A 25,277-nucleotide genomic window follows, 5' to 3' on the forward strand; every position below is an offset into this window, starting at 1 on the left:
GGAAGCAGGGAATTATGTTCACATGTCAGGCTTGAGGAATTATCTCCCTCCCACTGATGATTTCCAGAATCAGGGAGGAAACAAGAAAGCTCTGACTTAAGATTTATTCAGTCAATACGTTAGAAGACAAAGATTTCAATTCTTTGCTCACTCTGGCTCCTCCCCCTCCCTCTTTCCCAGCAGCATCTGACCCTATGGAAGCCCCCCATGGTCAAATGTCTTGGCGTTCTTTGCTCTTGCACCCTTAACGAACATTGCGTTCTAGGAGATGGTGGATCATCTACTCCAGAGTTCTCTCAGTTGATTGCAAGAGTATAAAAAGAGATTGCCCGGCTGCTCCTGAGTGATCGTGACGTGCCCCAGAGCTATGTCCCATTGCTGCTCCTGCCACCACTGTGAAAGCTTTTATTCCCTCCATTGGTGGCTGAGTGGGGGAAGGAGGGATGGCTGCGGACTGTTGGGTGAGCAATTTTATGCAACCCTTTCCAAAAAAAAACCTCAACAACTCTGGGCAAAGACAATGGGTAGATCACTGCAGTTTAATTATACTGGGAGTAGATCACAGTCTCTATAGAGTTGGACGTGCCTGATCTATGCTGTCTAATGAAGTGTCTACTGACTGGACTATTTCCCCTCCCCCATGCTTCTTCTAACACTTCATAACTTGGCAGCTCACCAGTCTCTGCCTTGTTATCTCCCTCATAGCTCAGCTGTAATTCAAACTGACCTACCTGTCAGCTACAGGAGAAATGGGAAGCAATCTCCACCATACCGCTTGATTCCAATCCCTGAAATTACCTCTTGGTGGGGCGAATTCTGCCCAAAAGCTTGTAAGTGTTGCATGAGTGCCATAAAGGTGCTAAGAGAAGGTACTGGGGCATCTCAAGAGGACCAAAGGAGCTCAGAGGATGATTCTATTGTCAGGTTTTACAGAACTGTATTGGGAATGTCCCTGTAATTCAAATGTGCAACTCTAATAGGTGTTAGGATCATTAACTACAGTAGGCCAATCACTTTGCAAAATTCACTTCATCCACCAAGACAATACTGAATATGCAAATAATTTCCAATTTCTAGGAGACCAGCAGAGCCAGATCTTTCTGTACTACACATGACATAAAATGTGGAAGCCTCAGACTGTGATCCCAATCTTTATCCCTTTTCAGAAAAGATAGAGTGCTTATAAAAGCTTCTTCCCCGTCCATTTTATGGGTTGCTTTTTTATTTTTATTATTTAACCAACATCTACAAAAACTCCATATCACTGCTTGTCTATTTGTGAGGAAAAATAAGTGCAGAAACAAACAGAGAGATACTGCCAGATATAAAATGGCACAGCAGAGATGAGAAATTAAAAGTGAACAGCAAGACAGGAGAAACAATGTTTTGTATTTATATTCTTTTATAATATTTCTAGCCTACCTTTCCTTCAAGGAACTCATGAATCTGAAATACCTCTTCTATGTGATATATTCTTTTAAATGCTAGCGAAAATTGTTAATTGTCACATAGAGAACATTGTGTACTGATCAATGTGAAGAAAGCGAATAAGGAGTTATTCTCCTCTCATAATATGGGAACCTAGAGATACACAATAAAACTGAATGTTGAAAGATCCAGGAGAGATGAAATACATTGCTTCTTCAGACACTGTATAGTTAAACTATGGAATTCATTCCCGCAAGGTTTAGTGATGGCCAATAACTTGGATGGCTTTAAAATGCACTGGGCAAGTAATTTGAAACGGAGCAATTTGGCTCCTCTGCTCAGCACCCCACTACTGTAAAAAAATATCTTTCTCTTCTCTCCTCTGTGCTTCAGCTGTTAGCTGACAGCTCAGAGGGGCATTTTCCTCTTATTCCACCCTCCTTCCTCCTTTCCCTTACATGGCAGCATGGTGAAAAGTTGAAGGAACAGGGCCAGATGAAGCTAAAGCAAAATGGAGCAGTGAGGACTGTCCTGAGTGGTGCTGTGTGTGTGTGAGAGAGAGAGGGGGGTTATGTTGTGTATCATCCAGTCCCCTTCTTCTCCCCTCCTGTATAGCAAGAACAGATTTTGGATCATGCTGTCCCGAAGAATAACTCTGCTATCTTTCTTCCCCATACTCAATCAGCAAGTGACATCGGTGGTGCTGTGGTCTGAACCACTGAGCCTCTTGGGCTTCCCAATCAGAAGGTCAGCAGTTTGGATCTGTGCAGTGGGTTGAGCTCCCATTGTTCTGTCCCAGTTTCTGACAACCTAGCAGTTTGAAAGCATGCCAGTGTAAATAAATAGGTCCCGCTGTGGCAGGAAGGCAAACAGTGTTTCCATGCGCTCTGTTTTCCATCACAGTGTTCCGTTGCACCAGAAGCAGTTTAGTCCTGCTGGCCACATGACCCAGAAAGCTGTCTGTGGACAAATGCCGGCTCCCTCGGCCTGAAAGCGAGATGAGCGCCACAACCCCATCGTTGCTTTTGACTGGACTTAACTGTCCATGGGTCTGTTCCCTTCACCTTTTACCTTACCCAATCAGTGTTCATTAGAAATGATCGGATAAAACTTCCCCATTAATGCCCTATGCATGTTTAGTCAGAAGTAAGTCCCCCTTAAGGGACGCTTGTGGCGCTGTGGCTTAAACCACAGAGCTTGGACTTGCCAATCAGAAGGTCGGTGGTTCAAATCCCCGCGACAGGGTGAGTTCCCATTGGTTGGTCCCTGCTCCTGCCAACCTAGCAGTTCGAAAGCACGTCAAAGTGCAAGTAGATAAATAGGTACCGCTCCGGCGGGAAGGTAAACGGTGTTTCCGTGCACTGCTCTGGTTCTCCAGAAGTGGCTTAGTCATGCTGGCCACATGACTCAGAAGCTGTACGCCGGTTCCCTCGGCCAATAAAGCGAGATGAGCACTGCAACCCGAGTTGGCCATGACTGGACCTAATGGTCAGGGGTCCCTTTACCTTAAGTACCCCTTACTCTTAGGTAATGTGTCTAGAATTGCAGTCTCAATCTTCACTGGGGGTGGGGACCATCTGATAAATTTCTGATTGTGTTTGTTTCATTCTTAGAATTATGATGGATTTATATAGGCCCCATTTCTGTTTTTACATATCGTAGAAGGTAGGATGCCAATTCTGAACAGCTTCAAAAGGATATATATAACATACTGTGTGAATATAGAGTTGGGGCTATGTTTTTGCCTATTTTACATTATTTTATACAGCAACAAATGTCCTATTACAAGGATGTTTGGATCAGCAGGGGAGCTGTCCAACGAGTTATAAGGAGCACTGCAAGATAGATTTTGCTTCAGCAGTAGTTAGGTTTCCAATTATCAGCTTTATAATTAATGCCTCACCCCTTCCTGGCCTGTCATCAGAACTCTTATCTGGAGCAGTTGAAAATCAAGTTTACTTCTTGGGGAAGTTGACTTAAGGTTTCTAGATGTGACTCCATTGCTAGGTATGCCGCAACTGATCGAAGGGGTGAACTGCAGGTTTTATAGAGAAGGGAATGAGATGACCTATGATGCAATGTTTTCTCAAAATATGTGCCTTCTTCAAGCAAGGTATCTTCCTGGGTGATTTTCCTGGGATGATTATTGCTTTCTGCCGACTCTCCTAGTACTTGCTCAGCACTGAGACCAGCAACCAAGTTCTTCTCTGGGATGGCCCTGCCAAAAAGGTGTTGGAGCATGACACTTACACATCTTAATGGAAAGGTAGGGTATAAATTTCTTAATAATTAAATACATTTCAAGCTCCACAGTCTATCACAGAATTATGCAATGGAAAAATATATGTTAGTACCCCCCAAGGCTGTTGTTTTTGCCCATGAGATTTTCTTGGCAGGGATACTGGTAAAAAGCAGAGATATCACCTTGCTGACAAAGGTCTGTATAGTTAAAGCTATGGTTTTCCCAGTAGTGATGTATGGAAGTGAGAGCTGGACCATAAAGAAGGCTGACTGCCAAAGAATTGATGCTTTTGAATTATGGTGCTGGAGGAGACTCTTGAGAGTCCCATGGACTGCAAGAAGATAAAACTAATCCATTCTGAAGGAAATCAGCACTGAGTGCTCACTGGAAGGACAGATCCTGAAGCTGAGGCTCCAATACTTTGGCCACCTCATGAGAAGAGAAGACTCCCTGGGAAAGACCCTGATGTTGGGAAAGATGGAGGGCACAAGGAGAAGGGGACAACAGAGGACGAGATGGTTGGACAGGGTTTTCTAAGCTACCAACATGAGTTTGACCAAACTGTGGAAGGCAGTGAAAGACAGGAGTGCCTGGTGTGCTCTGGTCCATGGGGTCACGAAGAGTCGGACACGACTAAACAACTAAACATCAACAACCCCAAGGCTACATGATGCAAAATATTCAGATATCGAAAAGCAAGCTCACTCTTGTGGCAGCAATCGTGGCACAACGATTTTGGCAATTTATTTCTATGATCACGTAGAACAGTGCCAAGTTCTACTCCTCTCTGCGAGCACATTTTCTCCCCAGTAATGCTATCAATAATTTCCCAAACCATTGATGTGGATATGTGGTAGAGAACACTTAATATAACACATTAGAACCTGGGTTAACATGGCACCAATTACAAGAGAGGGAGGAGAATACACCACAAGCATGTTACATGTTTTCTTCATGGACCCAGGTCATTTACATTACACTTTATTTTTTACTGTGCTTTGATAAAGAGAATATCAATATAAAGCCAATAAACTCTGACAAGATTTTGGAGGAGGCATAATCATTTCTGAACAGGTGCACAATGCTGAGGCTTTCCAGGCAGCTGGTTCACCTAGGCACATGCCAAGGTACAACCATTAAGCCCTCGTTGCCTCAGACTTAATGAGCAGATTCTGTAAATAGCAGCAATATTTTGTCTCATTTATCACCCATGGGTCTTCATGCTGCTTCTAGCTGAAATTACTCTTTTTTAGTCAACTGCATCAAGGAACCCAACTCAATGTTTTTGGCAAGAAAAGAGCAGTTGCCGAATTGTGCCAAAGAAACACAACAGAGAAAATAGGTATTGCAATGCTTTGATCAGATCTGTCTCTGTCTGCGTGCTGAATATGCAAGCTTTAGGATTTCTGGAGTCACTTCTGTGCTACAAAACTAGATTGGTCTGAAATTGACTTAACTATCAGTGGTCTTGAGAACCGTATTGCTGTGAGGATGCTAAGACAGACAATCAGGTCTTGCACCCATAACAGTGACCAAAGGAGGAATGACCACATGAAGAATACAGAGAGAAAAACTGTTATCTTGCATCTAAATCATTCTCTCCCATATTAGTCTATACGGCTGTAGCTGACACTAACTTCACCCCCAAAGGCTCACACTCCATTGTTTCCTGAGACAAACAGATGCCAACATTTGTAATTATAGGTCTGTTCTGACTCATTCATGAATGCAGACAATCACTTCATATGAAACAAGGTATGAACATGGATGTGTGACCCCCCTCCCCCCACAAAAAAAGGCTGCCTGGAAGAGGGACACAATAAAAATGGCAGAAATGAATCATCCTTGCCTAACACTTCATTCTTGTCCATCTAAGTATTGGTGGGCTTGTGCAAGCAACATTCTTTGAAGCTTCTCATCTGAAACTATTTCTTGTTACATTTTTAGCAAAGAAGGAAGATAAATGCCATAAACCTCACCCCCACTCCTCTCCAACCCCTCTTCACATCATTTTCTCCCATTTTCATTAAAATTCGGGGCATTACAAACTTGACTGCTTGCTCAGCTTTCATTATACTCAGGGAACTGTCCAATTTAGAGCTTCAAGAAAGACTTTTGCAGCACATCTCGAGCATTCTTATTATTTTTCAGAGAGTAAGGCTCGTCTCTTCAAGCTGACTTCAAGTTAATTTTTGCAGGCTTTTGAATGCCAAGAGCTTTATTTTCATGGTTTTCACATACACACACACACACCATTCCCTCTTCATTTCAAGCAGCAGTTGAGCGGCATGGTACCACAAAAGGAAGCAATTCTCCTCTAAAGTCACTGCACTCCACATCCCACTTGAGAGATAAAGATAAAGGAAAGGAAAGGAAAATTCCCCTTCCAGTTCACTATCTGGAATAGAAAGAAGAATATCAAGCTACAGGCTTCTGCCAAGTGAGTTAGAAGGGGAGAATTTCCGAAAGGTGATGCCTTGTCCTGGATCTTAGGTAAGTCAATTGAAAAATCACAGGGTTTTTGTTTTGCAACACGTGACCCTAAGAGGGACAAAATACTCAGATTTGCCACTCAATGCCCATTCAGATAGGGAGTCACAGCTACTGATAGACAAATCTATCCATTTTTCTCAGTTTCTCATCCCACCCCCCACTGCAGCTTTTCACATTAGATTTGGTATTTTTTAAAAATAAAATCAGCAAGTCCTCATGAAAATTCAGCAGTATTTTTTTACTGCACTTCTCTCATTGTAGGCATATTTGCCTAATGGAGCCATTTTTGCAAAGCGACTTTTCTTATACAGTGGTGCCTTGGTTTTCAAACATAATGTGTTCTGGGAGTCTGTTCGACTCCCGGAACTGTTCAAAAACCAAAGCATGGCTTCTGATGGGCTGCAGGAGCATATTGCAGCCAATTGGAAGCCACAGAAGCCATGCCAGTCATTCAGCTTCCAAAAATCGTTCAAACACCAGAACACTCACTTCTGGGTTTCGATTGTTTGGGAGCTGATTTGTTTGGGAACCAGGGCATTTGGCTTCCAAGATACGACTCTATAATGCATTTTGCAGGCTATTTTCACTAATATATTTTTTAAGCACATATCGGCAAACACACACATTCTTGCAAACATTACTGGGCTGGAAAACCACACAGCAAAACTTGCAGAAGTGTAAATTTTAAAGGACATCTGTGTTTCACGTCACATATTGTTTAGAAAGTGTGAATTAGGTAGGTTTGCCTTTAAATGCAAACTGGATTGGATTTCTTCCCCCTCTCCAGTCACAGCAAGTCCTGGCTCTCTAATAAAGGAGTATCTAATAAAGGAGTATTGGTGTGCAGAAGAAGCTGGTGCAAAACATGGCAGTGTAAATTATCTGGCATAAGGTTACACCTGATCCAAACTCAGTTTGGCGGCAGAGCTGTTGCTGACTGAGCCAGCCTAAACACGACAGAGGGAAAAGCAAGGGAGCAATCCTACTGAAAGATCTACAAGAATCATCAGATTAAAATCCATCAGTGTGAATCTTTGCTTTAGTGCAAAAATGGGGTGCAAACCAAACACTATTTTAATGGCTCATTTTCCATTTTGTGCCACTTTGCTTTATGTCAGTTTTTGTGCTCCCTTAAATAACAGCTGGGGATCCAGTGGATCTTAACAACTCATCCAGACATAAGTTGCTATAGGATTGCTTCCAAAGTGCCTTTATAAAAAATATGTTTTTCAAACAACATAACTGCATTTACACTTCAGAATTTCAGGTAAAAAAAAAGCTAACAAACCCCTTAACACGTTAAGCTTAGCTCTGTCACACAAAGGCTTCTTGGAACATGTATAATTGAAGTGGTACAGTCCTCCTATGCAGACAATTCCATCTCACGTTTCACATGAGTATTTATTAATTTAATTGTTTCTTTTAGGAATCACTTCCTATAAAGTATCTCAAAGTGATTTAACATTAAGAACATCAGCCATAAAAATAATAATGGATATAAAATATAATCTCATATATACAAGCAATTAAAACAATGTTATGTATAAAATCAACTAAAGCAATTTCAGATCTAATCCAGTTACAAGCATATATATATATATAGGACTTGCCGATCAGAAAGTCGGCGGTTCGAATCCCCGTGACGGGGTGAGCTCCCGTTGCTCGGTCCCTACTCCTGCCAACCTAGCAGTTCAAAAACACGTCAGAGTGCAAGTAGATAAATAGGTACCGCTCCGGCGGGAAGGTAAATGGCATTTCCGTGTGCTGCTCTGGTTCGCCAGAAGCGGCTTAGTCATGCTGTACGCCGGCTCCCTCGGCCAATAAAGGGAGATGAGCGCCGCAACCCCAGAGTCATCCATGACTGGACCTAATGGTCAGGGGTCCCTTTACCTTTACCTTACTATATATATATATATATATATATATATATATATATATATATATGGGTGTAGTTTATATAAGTGAAAATAAAGGAGTGCACTTGGCAACAGCCTTGATTTAGGAAACATGTTTTACACAACAATTAAGATGTGGTCTGTCTCTACCTGTATAATCCCACAAATTCATCAGCATAGGCCTACCCTTACTCTTGTTTCTTGGTCACTCTACAGTGTAACAAAATGTTGGGAGAGTGGGACAGAATCTCATCCTCTTACGCACACAAATGAAGGATGGCAATGTGTAAATGACTCAAGGGGAACAAGATTAATATTCATAATCTCCTGTGCCCCACTTCCATCAGCCATTCCCAAGACAGACAGTTTCAAACAGGCTCCTGTCAGCAGGAATAAACAAACATCATATCAGTTTACTTGGCTAAAATGGAGTACATATGGGAAGCTTGCCCCAGTGGAAAACATCTGGCTGCCCTACAGGAGGTTTCTGTCTAATACACAACCAGATTTTGCAAGCGCCAGGGCTGAAGATGGATGTGTTAAAGGGTTCCAACAATAATTGCTTCAGGGAAATGCTTGATGTAACTTTTAACTACCATACAGCTACAATGATCAAGATGGGAGTTGAAGTGTTCTGTTACATGCAGCCTGGGTAAGTAGAACTCCTCTCAGACAAGTCATGCGCTCCTGTGAATGACGCCGAAGAAACATCTCCAATAATTCCCTCATAATTCTCGTCCCAACCTCTTTTCTATTGCATTGCTGAAACCCACCCTCCCCTCTTTCACACACCTTAAAGTGAAAGCAGGACTGAAAGGAAGGACAAGTCTATGTAACCAGAGCAGTTGTTACTTGAAAGTCTGTACAAACATATGAAAAAAAGAGAAAAGATTCACTACTAGTAAGAAGCAAATGCAGCCGACCTAAGAAACAACCCTTGAGTACCAGCAATGCTAATGTTTGCTCATCTATGACAAATTACCTGTCATTCTGTAAACAGTAGGGGCCTTAGAGATCTAGAGTTGAACAGCCTACAAAAGAAAGGTAAACTGAAAACACCATCTATTTTAGTCATACCTCAGGAGTCTATAGTTCTTTGGGGCTTTGTTCGGAAATCACAGGCAATTTGCATTAACATTTCTTACAGTTTGCTGTTTTCTCGTCCAAGACCTAAAAGGGAGAAAATGGATAATTTCAGTGGTGATCAGCCTCTTCCCGCATGCCTGTCCCAAATGGCCAAGGATATTCCCCAGCAATGTGGCTCCTACCCCATTTGGATATGGTTAACTGGATTAGTGCATGAAGTGATCTACCATTTCTTAATGGTTTTTATTACATCGTGAAATTACTTCTGAAGAAAGTGATTCATAAATGAAATAATAATAATAATAATAATGCCATGGCCAAGGTCATAGCACGTTGTCCAAAGTTCAGTAACTGTGCTAGTATTTCAGATCCAGTTTGATGTCAACAAATAACAATGGCGATATATCTCTTCAGTTTACCAAAGGTCTTGCTGGGCCATTGTTCCATCATCACGAACATCATCACCACCACCACCATCATCATATGTTGCTGCTGCTGTTGTTACATCATTAGATGTTCTTATGATTTCCCTGCTGCCTGTTATCAGGTTCCAAAGTTTCCCGCAAAACAAGCCACCCCAGTTCTAACAGAAGAGAAATATATTAATTAACGTGAGATATACTTAACCTGTGTTCAGTGTGCGATTTGCTTGTAATTATGGTTATCTGATTATTTTTATCTAATTAAGGGGCACATAAACAATTGCATTTCGTGAGAACCAATTACTGTTTGGACATGCTTTATTACTTTGGTTGCCAGAAAGAAAACTTCATGATATAATCAGCTAAGCAGTTTAGTAGATTGTGAATGGTCCTGTCAATGAAGGAATGCAGTGTGCGTATTTATGACTTCCTTCTCCTTCTCCAAACAATATTGCGGAAAATTAAATCAGGATTGAAAGAGAATGATTAAGAGCAGAGTTGAGGGTTCTTTGCATACAGTCACACAGGATATCCTTCAGAGTACCAAATGACTGGTGCGGGGAAAATCAGGTAGTATTATGGCCCTTTTTGATCTTCTTTTCTTTTCCTATTATTTTGCTTTGAGTCCTGGGGCAGAAAAGCTATATAGAGAAGCTTGTCACTTGTAAAGATGTTATTTATTAAATCTTATTAATACATTGCATCTTTGTTTTTGTAAACTGCCTTGGAAATTCCACTAATTGACAGCTTTGTCCACACCAGAGCATTCAGGCAAAAGTGATCACTGTGCCTTCATAAATGAGCACTTTCAATTTGGGTGTTTCCTGTCCACAATAGTGAGCAGAACTTGATGGCATATAGTGGTACTGTGAGTTGTTGTACGCAACACTCCATCAGTACTGCCCCCCACCCACCCTAAAAGCTCCAGAAACATCAGGTCCATTATGGACATTTATGCAAGAATTTGTTTATTTGTATACAAGCACGTTGTTATTATTATTATTATTATTATTATTATTATTATTATTATTGAATGCATGTTTTTCAGTACAGTGATACCTCGGGTAACATATGCTTCAGGTTACATACACTTCAGGTTACAGACTCCGCTAACCCAGAAATAATACCTCAGGTTAAGAACTTTGCTTCAGGATGAGAACAGAAATTGTGCTCTGGCGGTGCGGCAGCAGCAGGAGGCTCCATTAGCTAAAGTAGTGCTTCAGGAACGGACCTCCGGAACAAATTAAATACTTAACCTGAGGTACCACTGTATACCAGATTTTCACAGAGCAGCAGTAAAAATATTTGTGTGTTGCTCCAAGCTTAGCATGGACTTGGAGTCACTTGCATAAAAGCTTGCGGCTTCCTTTCCTCTCCCACCTCACTTACATTCAAGTAGAATGTTTACATTTATTTTTAATATAGCGGCTTTGTGCAAGATCTCTTCTTAACAAAACCACCGTTGCTTTAAATAATAACGAAATGGTGTTATAATGATTAAATGCAACATTTTAGAGACACTCTGTCTGGCTTTCTGAGAGCCTGTATTGAGCTACAGATTGGCACAAGTCTCCACAAATCGATTTGGGGCTACTCCATCTGCTCTGTAGGAAATTGTATCCACTTCAACTTGACCTAGACAGTACACAGACTTGGTCAATTTGGTTTATGATTTGGCCAAATTTGGTGCACAAATCTGTTAAACAACTGTTGCTTTTTCTAAGCCCAAGGGGGCCTCAGGTTCCTCTGACAGCCAAACACATAAAGTGAAAATATATCCCTTTCAACAATTTCCTTAGATGGGGCATTTATGGATATTATAATAAAATTCAAACAAGCATTATTATTTGTCACACCTCCTTCACAAAGCTATTTTTATGTAGTGGCTTTATCAGATTTGATATTGGTACTCATATCCAACCATACGTACAAAAGTGTGTTTCTAAATCTGATTTAGCACATAACAGATGCACAGATGTACCTTTGGGAAGATTTATTATGAATCAGAGCTGTTACTTTACTCCTTAAGATCATGCCGTCATTTGCACATGTGGCTTCTGTACAACTGAGACTTTCCCAGAGATGCACATGTTTTAAAAAGTGTGACTCTTCAGCTCTCACTTAATCAAATTATTTTCCATTGCATCTGCCTCCTGTTATATTTATCTCTTCAAAAATCTATTCTTTTTGCCCCTTTCAGAATGCATTAAATATATCTGCAGATATGGGAAGCTATATTTGGAAATGTACTTTATGCATATAGGTTGCAAGGGTGAAGATGAATAAAACACCCCATCCACCCACCCTTAAAAACCACACCAAACCCTTAGAGAGTTTCTATTTAAGTAAAAAATTGTCATCAGAGGCCACGTTCCAAAAAGTATGATTGGAATAATTATGAAACCTTTGGAACAATGGCAATTTCATATAAACCTATTTACTTGAAGTGGGATCATCTTTAAAATGGTCCTGGTTGCTGGCAGGCCCCCAACTCGGTTCCTTTCCCCATGCCAGGGTGGCACCACAATCACCCCAGGTCTATTGGCCAATCATTTTGAGCGGGGTGATCATGGGGGGTTTAAAAGTGGCAGCGTGACATGTGATGAACGCCTGTTTCGCACTGACCCAGTTGATGCTGACAAAAAACCCAACACATACGCTATATCAGGCATCCCTAAACTCAACCCTCCAGCTGTTTTGGGAATACAACTCCCATCATCCCTAGCTAACAGGACCAGTGGTCAAGGATGGTGGGAATTGTAGTCCCAAAACAGCTGGAGGGCTGAGTTTGGGGGTGCCTGCACTATATAAAAGAATATAAGCCTCGCCACCACCCCTACCCCCTCTTCTTCCCCAACTTTATACTGTATTCAACACCAATGTCTCACAAGAAATGTAACTCATTTGTAAGAGTGTACAACCTGGAAAAAAGAGACAAGACATGGACTTTTGTAAACCAAGAAAATCTTTAATAAAAATAAACTTTAAAAAAGTAGAAGGCAAATACGAACAGGACTACGGACAGCTCCAAGGTTATAATGATGTCTTAAGTCTGTCTAGAGCCGACTGAAACCTTCTGCAGAATTATGGAAGAATTTGCATGAACCATAGCAGAGGAGAAAGTACCAGGGAAGTCATTTCACATGCTCTTGCTGGAATCAGTGCGCGCATCTACAAAGGACAAGCTTAAAAATGTCTCTACCCCTTCCTCACATTTTTCAGTGCGGTTGAAAAATGGCCACAATTAGCTTCGTACTTTGCCTGAATGTATTCCAACCTCCTTGAGCTGTTCTGCAAAGAAGAGAGCCCAGAGTTCCGATTTTATCCCACCTGGCACCATCTTCAGCCAAGCAGGCCAGATAGCATGATCTTTACCAACTTCTGTGAAATGCTGCCAAGCACATCTGTACGGGTTGAGTCCTTCCGATACACTTTCAATGTCATCAACTTGCTCATCTCTTGTTATTGGGACAAATGAGAGAGTTTTTAACTATTACTCATTCAGTCTAGGTGCCAACACACCCAAGTCACATCTGTTGACTGAGCAGATGGGAAGAGTTCTTTCAGCTAAATCATTTGGCAATCATCATTATTAGCTGAGTGGGTCAAACCACATGCCATAAATTATCCATTTACAGCTGTTTGTATGATAAAATATTTGGGTTTAGATATTTTTTCCTGCCTTGACCCTTAGCTCCAATGTGCCATGGGAAAGGAAAGTCAAATTAGCATTCAAAACACTTTTTCTGTATCTTCAAGGCTTCCTGTGGCCTATTTAATAAGGAACAAATGAATGTCTAAAACAATTCCTTTGCCCATTTCTACACAACCTGTCTCACACAGTTAAAAAGGCAGCAAAAAGAAAATATTTTACTAACATCTATGAACAATTTATTCAGTAATGATAAGCTTGATAAGCCTGATCCAACTCTTTAGACTGCAATGCATCGCAAAGTTTTAAATTTAATTCTTAATCATATCTGACCACAGCGAGGAGTCATTTAAAGATGTGAATGAATCTTTTTTATAAGTATAAATATCACCCAATTCAGATTGGAATGACAGTATGTATGAAGGAGGCCTTAACCTCTTCCGCCTCCATTGTGGTCCCAATGAAAATCCTTCCTTAACCTGCTGGTTGGCCATTGTATAACTTGGAGGTGGGGAAGGAAGACTAATCCTTTCCTCCTGTGCAATGGTCCTGGTGGCAACCCCCTCTGGCACCAAAGAGAACTTCCCTCACATATGGAATAGAAACCAGATAGGGTAGTGTGGCGATCACACACAGGGCCCCCGGACGTTTGATGGTCTATTGATCCTGTGCCGCCACTGCAATTGTTTTTTTTCTGCTGCCACTACCCCGTATCTCACAGGGACACACAGAGTCCAGTCAGTTGTTAACATAAATAATTAAGTTTATTTTTAAATGCAGGAACAAGCTTATGGTTTCAGTTAATTTTTCTCTTGTCAGTTTCTTATTCTTATTTCCTAACAACTCCAAACTGATTATTCCCAACTATCTATCTGACTCCACCTCACAATTCCTCTCACTCTCTCACAATACAACTCAACAAACCCACACCTAAACCCCCCTCTTCCTTCTTCAACTCCCAAACCTCAACTCCCAACTCTCAAACCTCAACCCAACTCAACTGACTTTCAAAACCTCCCACTCCAACTTTTATTCCCCCCTTGCATTCTCACTTGCCAATCACATCACACCTATTTTAACCCTTTCCTTATGACTCATCCTAGGAGGCAAACGCCACAGGTAGGGTGGGGGATTTTCATCACGGCAAAAGGGAAAAAAATGATAAAGCCACTATGTGTATTGTGGTTCCAGACATGATATGGGGATCAGCTAGGTGCTATTTACATTTTACAAGGGATGCATGCAACCTTATGCAGCATGGCCAATGTCATGTGAACTTTAGCTCTTAGTTCCACAGGACATACCAAATCAGAGTTGAAATCGGGGCAGATAGGGGAGAGGAAGGGGAAAGGAGATTAACACACATGCTTAAGTCATGTCATTTTCCTAAAGCAAAACCTCAAATTGAGGTTGGGGATAACTATATCACATACATAATCTAAAGGAGGAGGGAGGAGCTAAGGATTTTCTAAGGGGAATTCTAAACCTGACTACATTTCCCTGCAAATCTTTGGCACAAAAGCCATTCTCACCTGTTTAACTGAGTCAGATCTAGCAACTGGGCATCCTTCCTGGGATGAAGAAAAAGCAATAATGAGAACAATATTATTTTCTGTGTAATCTATTTTGTGCATTTTCATGCAGCACATTTATTGCTACTTTGTTTATGGTTTTAGCAAAGTGACTTCTGCATAGTTTGGGGGTAAAATTGGAGGTCATTTCTAACGTGGTGCATGAACTTGCTTTTGTAACAAAACTTCTTCCAATGCACATGAAAAGGTTCTTTCTTTCTTTCTTTCTTTCTTTCTTTCTTTCTTTCTTTCTTTCTTAGAATGGCTCATGCACAGATTGTGCTAAGATGATTCTGTGGAATGAAGTTTAAGTTTTCTAAAACACTGGTCCAGCTGGGAGCATTAGCTGTAGCTTGGTTGAGTACATTGTTTGTGTCTCAATTCCCAGCATCTTGAGCAGCAGGAATCCGAAGGATCAAGAACACTGGAGGGCTTCAGACAGTTAGGGCTCGACAGTAGGGAGGTTCACACAACCCCCTCAATGCACTAAGAGCATACAGGAGGGGGTCCCTGCCCCACACCACCAACAGTGAAGGAGCCCTAAATGCAAAAGTGCATGGCTACCAAAGGTTCTGTCTGCCTCTCATGCCATTGGTAGGGACAGGTTTAGTTAGTAAGGCTGTGCACTGCATCTGGCTAGAAACAATATGTTGAATGAAATTTGGGTCAACCTGGGTTTCAGGCAGATTGGGTTGAGGCAGCCATGGATTTCCCCAGGTTGAATTGTGCCCACCTGCAGCAATCCAGGGCTGTCGAAAGAAGTGAGAATGCTTAACCAGAATATTAAACCCTGATTAAACATGTAGTTGGCAGAGAAAAGATGCACAACTCCCCCCTCCCCCCGGTTGCAGATTTAATTGGCATTTCAAACCCTGTCTTAATCTATGGTTGGGAGGTGAGAAAAGAAGGGGCATGTCTCCTTCTCTCCCGTTCACCCGCCGCACCGCATTGCATAACTGTGCAAATTCCCTATTCTGTTTAGGGTCTGGATCTGAGTCACATTGGGTCAACCCCAAATCATCTCAGGGTGGATCACCAGATCAGATTGTAAATAGGATCAGGGCAAGGAGCACGCACAGCTCTACTAGCTAGCAGGTTCCCCTTATATGAGCTTTCTTATGCTCATTAATGCCTGATGCTGACAATATCTCCAATATTAAAGTGGGAGGAGCACAGAATATGTTCTGTTGAATTAATTCACAAAATGTGTAGCAAACACCATAAGCCAAAATACCTGCATTTGGGAGAAAAAATGAAAATGGTTTTAAGAAGTTGTATGTATGCTAAGTAGATCCTTAACGGCAGTAAGTGCATACAGGCTAAACATCAAACAGGATTTTGATACTTGAAATAAAACAGCACTTAAGCCACAAGCACTTATTCTAAGCTCATAAACTAAATTCATAATAAAGTCCCAAGCACATCCAAGAGAGAGGTCTAGATGTCTCCAGTCTCATCTATCCCATAATTGCACTAATGGTTTGTACTTTGAAACCAGGCCAATTCTGTCATCTGCACAGCATTCCAATGCATTGCATTCTAAAATGTGAAAACAGTACATCAAGAACCTCCTGGGTTTTTCTCATTCAAACTTGATTCTCACTTCCTAATTGTTGTTCAGTGCATGCCGTGTAAACTTAATTAAATCTCACTTTAATGCATCAATTAAAACAGCAAATTACAATGGACAGCAATGATTTCAGGAATGGCTGGCAATACCCCAGTTGCAGATATCCGGATCTTCCAAAACAACCTATGCCCTACCCATGTTTCCCCTAAAAATGGCAAGCACTGTTATATTGATTGCACTAGTTCCACCACCTTTATATACAAAACTAAGTTTTCAGCATATGGATGTACAGAGTCAAGAACCATGAAAACCTCAGGTTCAGGTTGCTAGCTCTCATGGCTGTGGGCAAGGAGAGTCTATCAAAGGTTCAGAAAACACTCTTTGTAATAATGATGGGAGTGCAAGGATAAGTTCAGGCCGTCCTTTAAAGCACAATGTGAGAGGAGAGCCATTAAAAAGAAAATGTAGCAGCATCTTATACTGACCCAGTTTTAACACCCCCTTCACAGTAGATGTCAACGATTTGGGATTGTACCATAGTCTTCTACTAAGGCACAGGATTCATGCTACGATGCCATCTGGCTTCCCTGGAGCAGATTCAAAATGATTTTTTCCACTGCCTCAGAAAAAAAGTACTACTTGGAAGCATGCACCTTAAAACATATCTATATACACCAATGGCACATATCTGTTTTCACTACCAATCTGTAGTGCTAATCCTCAGAATAGAATCTAGAATTCACACACACCCATTTTAAAAATTATCATTTTGCCAGTGGCTTCTGTTTAAAGACTATTTGCAGGCAACTTTTGCTTCTCAGGACACACAGCGCAAAAACCATTTCCCCTTCTTCTGGTATGATGGGGGGTCTGCCAAGATTTGGAGCTCGCGCATTTCCTTCTCCAAATAGGGGAATCATGAAAAGCAAATAGGCAGATATAACACGAATCCAAGCTTCATTTCCTATAGCACCTGAATCATGTCTGAAGATGGAGAGCAGCTCCTTATGTTTGTTATCTGCTGAACACTCAAAGCCAATTCTGACATACTATTTTTCCTCTATTTTATTAATGACCCCTTAGACAAATTGAGGCATTTATTTAATTCCTTATCTTGTATACCACCCTTCATCTGATGATCACAGGGTGGTTCATGACATAAAAACACAAAATGAGAACACAAAATATGTAACATATGCAAACCAACCAAAATTCCTCCCTCCAAACGAATGGTAATGGCCTGGAGCTGTGAATTTGTGCCTTCCAGGCCCCCATTCACATGTCTTGTGCCTTCCTGTGATGTTGATGTTTTGCTGCTTAATAATAATAATAAATGATATCAATCAGTTCTCTTATTAGTCCAAACTAAAATGGCTTACTGACAGTGATGGCCGGTGCCCATTGGGACTAGTAGGGTGGAAGAAGGGTATGAAAAGACAATGGTGGGCAGAATCAACTATTTCTTCTTCCTTGTTGAATTCTTCAAGGAAACCAAGGTCACTGTATTTGGCAAGAGAACTACGAAGTCCAGTTGGACTCTAGACGGTCACACCTTAGAGGAAGTACTGATATATAAATATCTAGGATTATTGATAGAAAGTCATCATGGAAACCCCATCTGGAAGCAAGCTAATATCTGGGCTATATATGTTCAAATTCAAATTTATTTATTTACGGCTATTAGCCCATAAAATATGTACAAACATAAAAGCACAGAAACATAAAAACCAATACATCTAACAACAGAAGGGGAACACCACGATGCAAAGGTGGGTCATTTATATGTTCTTCCATTCAAAGGGCGGGCAATTAATCAACCCAGCTATTGAGATCTTTGTCTCTAAAATCAAATGCTCTACAGGGCTGAGATATGGGAAATTGGTGTTAAATCTGAAATGGAGAATTCTACAAGGGCAGTACTGTTTAGGAGGAGGAGGAAGGCAAGCAGGTGTGGGTTGGCAGACTGAACTTAGTGGGACAATAACCAGCCTAGACTGCTCATTCATCTGAATTTGTGATATGCAACTGACATTTTCTGGTGCATTTAATGCAGCCCTATCTAACCTGGTACCCTCCCAGCCACATGGCCCAACAGCCAGGGAGGATGGGAGTTGCAGTACCAGCTATCTAAAACAGAGGCAGGCAACCTAAGGCCCAGGGGGCTAGATGCAGCCCAATCGCCTTCTCAATCCGGCCCACGGACAGTCGATTAATCACCGTGTTTTTACATGAGTAGAATGTGTCCTTTTATTTAAAATGCATCTCTGGGTTATTTGTGGGGCCTGCCTAGTGTTTTTACATGAGTAGAATGTGTCCTTTTACAGTGGTACCTAGGGTTACAGACGCTTCAGGTTACAGACTCTACTAACCCAGAAATAGTACCTCAGGTTAAGAACTTTGCTTCAGGATGAGAATAAAAATTGTGCGGTGACAGTGGGAGGCCCCATTAGCTAAAGTGGTACCTTAGTTTAAGAACAGTTTCAGGTTAAGAACGGACCTCCAGAACGAATTTAGTTCTTAAACCAAGGTACCACTGTATTTAAAATGCATCTCTGGGTTATTTGTGGAACATAGGAATTCATTCATTCATTTATTTTTCAAAATATAGTCCGGCCCCCCATATGGTCTGAGGGACAGTAGACTGGCCCATGGCTGAAAAGGGTTGCTGACCCCTGATCTAAAGGCCCTAAGTTGCGGAATGGTGTTTCAGCAGAAACAGGCTGAATGAATTGTGGAAGAAAATACATCATCCACTACCATATTACTGATAGAACTAGTTTGAAAAGGTAAAAGTTGCTGGTAGTCTAAGCACAATACACACATGCAAATATATGGCTACCTCAAGACTAAAAAGGAAGAAAACAGGTGCAGTTTCCCGAGAATGTTAAACTGTTTTTATACCCTGTTTTCATCCCTATGACAGTGGTTATCTTTCAGACTCAGAGAATTGGTCCAGTGGCAGGTTATTTTGCCCTTGGAATTTATCTGCTTGGTGCCGGGGCAGGCAATTTAAGGGAGCTCTAACACTGCTATTAATGCAGTCTGAATTGACATGTCAAGGCAGGGAATCCCAGCTTAATGGCAAAGCAGGGAGCATGTGGTGAGGGGGTAGATTGACATCACTGACAGCCACGCTCCACTCGGCTTGACATTCACCGCCAATGACTAGCCTATTATCATTTGCCTCCTTAATAGCGTGGAATATTTAGGGCCCTATTCAAGCATGATAAATCGTGTGGGGAGTTGCAACTCTTAAAGGGGGGAGTCCAGGATAGCTGACAGGAGCTGCTCAAACTTCACCTTCCTGACCCCTTAGCTTGTAAGATCAGTTGCAGGGGGAGAGTAAAACAGCATGACGTTGATTGGCAAGGGGATCGAGAGAGCATCTTTGCATGCTTTAGCATGCCTTCTGGCTGCTCATACTCAGTGCCTCTCCAGTGCTTGGTTGTTTGTGGGAAAGAGATCTAATTCAGGGCTGGAGCATGGAGAAAATCTCAGGTTCTATCTCCGGTTAAAATGCCTTTGCCCATGGGCCTGTCAAATTAGTCCAGCCTTCCTGAACCTGGTGGTCCGCCAGATGCCATTAGACTGTAATTCCTACCAATCTCTGACCATCAGCTAGTTAAGTGTAGTGACTTCATTGACTGAAATTGGGAATGTTCAAATGCATTACTGTGTTTAATTCTGGAATGTTCCCCAGTATCTCTCATGTGATTGGTTAATTTGGGTCACATGAGGGGTATCACATTATATTCTCCATATTGTTTTGTGCGTGAGGGACTTCACTGCAGTGGCTGCATCTCCACGAACACTGAAGAAGAGAAAGTGTTAGATAACTCTCTCTCTAAACAATAGATGAGAGGTGAGCTAATGATTCTCTGTGAATGTGAGTGGCAGAAAGAAGTACAGTGGTACCTCAGGTTAAGTACTTAATTCGTTCTGGAGGTCTGTTCTTAACCTGAAACTGTTCTTAACCTGAAGCACCACTTTAGCTAATGGGGCCTCCTGCTGCTGCTGCGCCGCCGGAGCCCGATTTCTGTTCTTATCCTGAAGCAAAGTTCTCAACCTGAAGCACTATTTCTGGGTTAGCGGAGTCTGTAATCTGAAGCGTATGTAACCTGAAGTGTATGTAACCCAAGGTAGCACTGTACAGAAGTTGATGTTCTCCCAAAGAAGCAGTAAGGAGAAGTCTGCCAGAAGGAGGAAGTGGAAATATCTCAGAAGAAGCTGCATGGCCTGGCTGGGTCATGTATAGATGGCTGAGAGTGAGGACTGGAAAGAGAGAAAGACACAGTTTGTTTGAATATTTAAGGAAGAAGCTAGAAAAAAGTAGAGACATCACCTTGCCAACAAAGGTCCGTATAGTAAAAGCTATGGTTTTCCCAGTAGTGATGTATGGAAGTGAGAGCTGGACCATAAAGAAGGCTGATCGCCGAAGAATTGATGCTTTTGAATTATGGTGCTGGAGGAGACTCTTGAGAGTTCCATGGACTGCAAGAAGATCAAATGTATCCAATCTGAAGGAAATCAGCCCTGAGTGCTCACTGGAAGGACAGATCGTGAAGCTGAGGCTCCAATACTTTGGCCACCTCATGAGAAGAGAAGACTCCCTGGAAAAGACCCTGATGTTGGGAAAGGTGGAGGGCACAAGGAGAAGAGGACGACAGAGGACGAGATGGTTGGATAGCTACAAACATGACTTTGGCCAAACTGCGGGAGGCAGTAGAAGACAGAAGTGCCTGGCATGCTCTGGTCCATGGGGTCACGAAGAGTTGGACACGACTAAACGACTAAACAACAACAACAACAAGGAAGAAGCTGTAGCCATCAAATAAGTAAAACAAAGCCCATGTTATGAACCCCTGCCATCCCGCAATGCCGCCACACCCGAAAGGGTGAGCGGACTTGTGCTGAGGGACCAAATCATCACCTTTTTGCGACACACAATTTTAAAGACTCAGCAGAACTCACCAGACAACCAGCTGGTGATTCATTGTTGGTGGCAAGCTACTCTTAGAGGCGAAGGGGCCCGCCTGAGCCAAGTTACTGTATTTATATTCCAAAATCTACTTTAATATGCCACAACTACATTTGTCAAAACAGACATAGTCACGATTCATCTGTGAGAGACCAGCAGGTTAGTGCAATGGAAATACAAGTGTAGAGAGCCATGTGAGATGGAAGCATATAAATCAATTACAAGAGCATATATGCATAGCTATATTATTTTTACAAATGCCTGCCTTGATTGATGTTTTGGCTGAGCTGATGAATACCATTGGTTTTTGCAAATGTTTGTATGCTAGTTCCCCTCCCACACCTCGCCAGAAATCCAGAATGAGAAACTAGCTTTAGCAATATTTTTACCAAGGTAGAAATAACTCAAGGAAATGGTGGGCACCCAACAAGAAAAAATATATTCTAAAATTCTGGAAAGTATAGGCAAACAGTCAGGATTGAAATAAAATATGAGCACCTCTTCCCCTACCAAACCTTACTTATTTTTTAATATCTTCTGTTCCTTGGCAAAATATCTAAACTTCCAAAAAAGTTCAAAACCTTGAAGCCATCCAATCAAAGTTATCCATTCAGTCACATGACTATTTAAAAGTCATTGAGCACAGCCTTATTTATTTATAATTTAGCAGAAAAATGAACCAATCCACCTAAATTAGTAGGAAACCAACCTATTGTATTGTATAGGGCCTGTTAGATCACTCAGTTGGGACTTTCTGAGAATGAGGTTCAGAATGTCCCATGTAGCTGAAACTCTTTACACTGTGATTTCAGACCCTGGTTTGCCCCAATTCTCATAACCATAGTTTCCTCATTTGACTGGAATGAGAAACCATGGTTAATTAGCCCTATAAATCTTCAGCCGCAGCACGCCAAGAAATGAGAAGTGAAATGGTTGCACAAGGCATAACGCTTGTGCATTTCTCAGCTTAATAAACTGAGATAAGTCACGCTGGTCAGGAAGGTGTATAAAATATAAAATTGAAGGGAACAGAACAAAGTATGCTAACTAATTAATTATTCACTTGCACAATTTTCCCGCACTACACTGTACTTTCTAATATAAAATGGACCGGAGAGAAGGGCACAATTATCACTTATGCATACTCCTGGATGAATCACTTTAGCTTTAAAAGATAATACGTCAGGGCACTCTTACAAACATTGCTTGTAATGGACAGCTATTCCCCAGAGTAAACAGAATGATTTCTATTTATTCATTCATTTTGCAATTCAGGAGCCAGGCATAAAATCCTAGGAAGCCCCAAGAAGCTTATGAGGCACTTAGCTCTGCCATAGACCATAGCCCAATTAATATTACCATGTCACTCTGCTAAGCTATGTATCCCCCTTCATGTGATTGAAGGCATTGTGTTCTCTGGCTTACCGGTACCTTTGTTCCACCCTTGATGTCCACACATTAGGCATGGAGGCTAAAACTGGAGAATATGTGCATGAACCACTGCATGCATACCCTGGAGCTGTGACCCTAGATAATCAAGGTTCCATCTCCTGGACAAGTTTATACTTAGAGGCCACTGCAGTTCAAACAGGAACACCTTATGCATGGATGCTGGAGGTGAAGAAAACTACATGACCTCAAGGATGGTGCCAGAGGTTGCATGCAAACATTATGAAGGGGGCTTCAATGCACAGGTCAAGGAACAGTGCATTACTTTGCAAATACCGTATTTTTCGCTCTATAGGACGCACTTTTCCCCCTCCAAAAATTAAAGGGAAGTGTGTGTGCATCCTATGGAGTGAATGCAGGCTCCTTGGCTTCAGCGATAGCAACGCGAAGCCTCCGAAGCACAGAGGGAGCACTCCCTCCACGCTCCAGAGGCTTTGCGTTGCTTTCGCTGAAGCCTGGAGAGCGAGAGGGGTCGGTGCACACCGACCCCTCTCGCTCTCCTGGCTTCAGGGATAGCCGCCTGAAGCCTTTGGAGCGCAGCGGGAACTTGTGCTACGCTCCGAAGGCTTCGGGTTTCTTTTGCTGAAGCCGGGAGAGCAAGACTCTCCCGGCTTCAGCAGAGAGGGAGAGCTGCGCAGCGCCCCTTCAGCAAAGCGGGAGGAGAAATGGAAGGGGTTCTGCTTCTCCTGCTGCTTCGCTGAAGGGGCGTTGAGCAGAGAGGGGGAGATTTCCCCCCCCCCGTTCTCCCCCTCCTATGGTCCGGTGCATCCTATGGTCCGATGCGTCCTATAGAGCGAAAAATATGGTAATTTGTGCTGCTTTGTGCATTATCGCTGATCCATAGTTAAGTTTACCTAATCCCATAGAAATCAATAAGGGTGAAACCCAATTCGCAGGTATGAAGTGCAGTGCAAGTGCTTGCTTTGCTTAAAGAGCACACATTAAGCAGCCATATGTGTGTAGATTCCACCATTGTCTCAGAGGGAGGAATGCAATACAGTGCATTCCTGGGTCTTAACTCTCCCAAGTGAGTGTACATTGCACTGCAGCCATAGGATGCAATCCTAGACACACTTAACTGAAAGTAACATCCATTGAACTCAGTTCAATCATAGGAGCCAACTCCTAGGTCCGAGGTCTCTTCAACCCCTCAACAAAATAGGCCTGTCCCCCACTAATATAATGGGCATTGCCATTCAAATGGGGTGTGTCTTGTGATTATTTGGGATGGGACTTGTTCTTGTTGTTGAGTCGTTTAGTCATGTCCGACACTTCGTGACCCCATGGACCAGAGCACGCCAGGCGCTCCTGTTTTCCACTGCCTCCCGCAGTTTGGTCAAACTCATGCTGGTAGCTTCGAGAACACTGTCCAACCATCTCGTCCTCTGTCGTCCCCTTCTCCTTGTGCCCTCCATCTTTCCCAGCATCAGGGTCTTTTCCAGGGAGTCTTCTCTTCTCATGAGGTGGCCAAAGTATTGGAGTCTCAGCTTCATGATCTGTCCTTCCAGTGAGCACTCAGGGCTGATTTCCTTCAGAATGGAGAGGTTTGATCTTCTTGCAGTCCATGGAACTCTCAAGAGTCTCCTCCAGACCATAATTCAAAAAACTCAATTCTTCGGCGATCAGCCTTCTTTATTCTTGCCATCTCATTTTTGACCACATCCAACTTACCCAGGTTCATGGTTCTTACATTCCAGGTTCCTATGCAATATTTTTCTTTACAGCATTGGATTTTCCTTTCGCTTCCAGGCATATCCGCAACTGAGCAACGTTTTGGCTTTGGCCCAGCTGCTTCATCAGCTCTGAATCTACTTGTACTTGTCCTCCGCTCTTCCCCAGTAGCATGTTGGACGCCTTCTGACCTGAGGGGCTCATCTTCCAGCGTCATAACTTTTATATGCCTGTTATCTTTGTCCATAGAGTTTTCTTGGCAGGAATACTGGAGTTGCTTGCCGGTTCCTGCTCCAGGTGGATCACGTTTGGTCAAAACTCTCCACTAGGGTCTGTCCATCTTGGGTGCCCTGCATGGCATAGTTCATAGCTTCTCTGGGTTATTCAAGTACCTTCGCCACGGCAAGGCAGTGATCCATGAAGGGGGTGGGGGTGGGACTTACTCCCCCCCCCCCAGTATTTCATTCAAGTTGGCACCCCTGAGCGCAATTGACTTCTGAGTAGATGTGTGCAGAATTGCATGGTCAGTTTTCAAATTCATAGGGCCCATAATTAGAGCTGGTGGTCCCAGTGCAATCATTTCCGGGGACTATATGCAGAACCCCCAGTGAGCTCTCAGTCTGGTGCAGCATGATGTACTACAATGAGAAAATACGTGTGATTGCAACAATGCCATCCTCTCCGTTTATGGGGGAGGGGGGATAGATGAATTTCACACACCTCTTCTTCCTTGGAAGTCAAGGAAAGATGGTACAGTGGTGCCTTGCAAGACGAAATTAAGCCGTTCTCGGAGTCTCTTTGTCTTGCGGTTTTTTCGTCT

General features: G+C 42.4%; 1 long non-coding RNA gene across 1 annotated transcript in view; it reads right to left on the bottom strand.

Annotated features, from left to right (window-relative positions):
• LOC310848415 overlaps nt 1–25,277 on the bottom strand; it is a 667,736-nt gene that overhangs the window by 13,685 nt on the left and 628,774 nt on the right. The window contains exon 7 of the long non-coding RNA XR_014566334.1: nt 9,136–9,228. This is a non-coding gene — a long non-coding RNA (uncharacterized lncRNA). The remainder of the gene's footprint in view (nt 1–9,135; nt 9,229–25,277) is intronic.

The sequence above is a fragment of the Podarcis gaigeae genome, assembly GCF_964106915.1.
Source record: "Podarcis gaigeae genome assembly, chromosome: 7".
NCBI lineage: Eukaryota > Metazoa > Chordata > Lepidosauria > Squamata > Lacertidae > Podarcis > Podarcis gaigeae.